Source organism: Schistocerca gregaria, chromosome X (assembly GCF_023897955.1).
Source record: "Schistocerca gregaria isolate iqSchGreg1 chromosome X, iqSchGreg1.2, whole genome shotgun sequence".
Taxonomy (NCBI): Eukaryota; Metazoa; Arthropoda; class Insecta; order Orthoptera; family Acrididae; genus Schistocerca; species Schistocerca gregaria.
Genome location: NC_064931.1, coordinates 222,319,744 through 222,321,130, shown reverse-complemented (window position 1 = coordinate 222,321,130; position 1,387 = coordinate 222,319,744). Strand labels below are relative to the sequence as shown.

The window sequence follows — 1,387 nt, the reverse complement described above, 5'->3', positions numbered from 1 at the left end:
TGGAAAAGTGGAGCTTGTACATTCCAGTTGCACCCTGAGAAGATTGTTACAGCTGCCGTGGGGTGATCCACCATTCAATACACAACCGCTGGTGCTGACCTATCCCTCGGCATTACGCGATGAATTGGACATGCGACAGAAACATATCGGAAAGTACCGACAATGGCAGCTCACAGCGAACCATGGAAGGGTGACGTAGCGCCGAGCCGCCCATATCAGTCGCAAGATGCCCCGCCTTCGGCGCCGCCCGTGGCCAGCTCAGATACGGCAGTTACGGACGTAGACAATTTGACAGAGCAAGCTTCCGAAGTCCCCTACGAAGATCGAGAGGCCATACTGACCTCTGATTCGGAGGCTCGGCAACGGAAACAACGATCACCAAAACACCGAAAGAAGCTGCGTCTCAGGTGGAGAACGATCAACAAGATCCGGAAGGGAATGCTGAGACGTTGCCGTGTATAGATCAGCCGACCATGGATACAGAAGAACTTCCCAGCGTGGATGCTGGTGGGGCCGGCGGGACAGCGACACGTGTTTGCCGCGACGATACCCCAGAGGCAGCAGAGGAGTACGACTGATAGCACCGGAATACCAGGGATGAGACACTGGGAGACTGGTCACAAGAACTCGGGGAAGCGTGCAAGGGATAAGTCCCTGCAGTCGCATTATTCGTCTGTATCCTCGGTGGATCAGATGGATAGAGCGTCTGTGATGTAAGCAGAAGATCCCGGGTTCGAGTCCCGGTCGGGGCATACGTTATCAGCTGCCCTCATCGAGGTATACCAAGAATACCTGCCGGCAGCTGCGGGTTTTCAATTAATTATCATTTATTCTAGAGAAGCTGCAGGGTCATCAATAGTATGTGTTCTTTCGAGAACAGCTACTATCTTCATATAAGGGTACCTAGCCATTGACCTTCGTCTGTACGAATGCGCAAAGGTTGCCCAAAATCTTATCGGAATTGTCACCTTAATTTTCGCGAGTAATGAGTGGAACGTCAAATATCTATTAGATACTTTACGTATGTAGATTGTGGATGGTTGGGAATGTGGGTTTCACGGGAAGCGTGCAAGGGATAAGTCCCTGCAGTTGCACTATTCGTTTGAATCCTCGGTGGCTCAGATGGATAGAGCGTCTGCCATGTAAGCAGGAGATCCCGGGTTCGAGTCCTGGTCGGGGAACACATTATCAGCTGTCCCCATCGAGGTGTCAAGAACACTTGCCGGCAGCTGAGGCTTTTCAATTAATTATCATCTATTGTAGAGAAGCTGCACGGTCATCAATGGTATCTGTTCTTTCGAGAACTGTTACTATATATATATAGTAACCTTAGTGTGCGCGAGTAATGAGTGGATGGTAAATTATTTATTAGATACTTTACGTATGT

General features: G+C 49.8%; 1 non-coding gene across 1 annotated transcript; it reads left to right on the top strand.

The window, feature by feature from the left end:
• Nucleotides 1-1,107: 1,107 nt before the first annotated feature.
• Nucleotides 1,108-1,181, top strand: Trnat-ugu (transfer RNA threonine (anticodon UGU)). Its single transcript has one exon. It is a non-coding gene; the product is annotated as a tRNA-Thr (tRNA).
• The last annotated feature ends 206 nt before the right edge of the window (nt 1,182-1,387 follow it).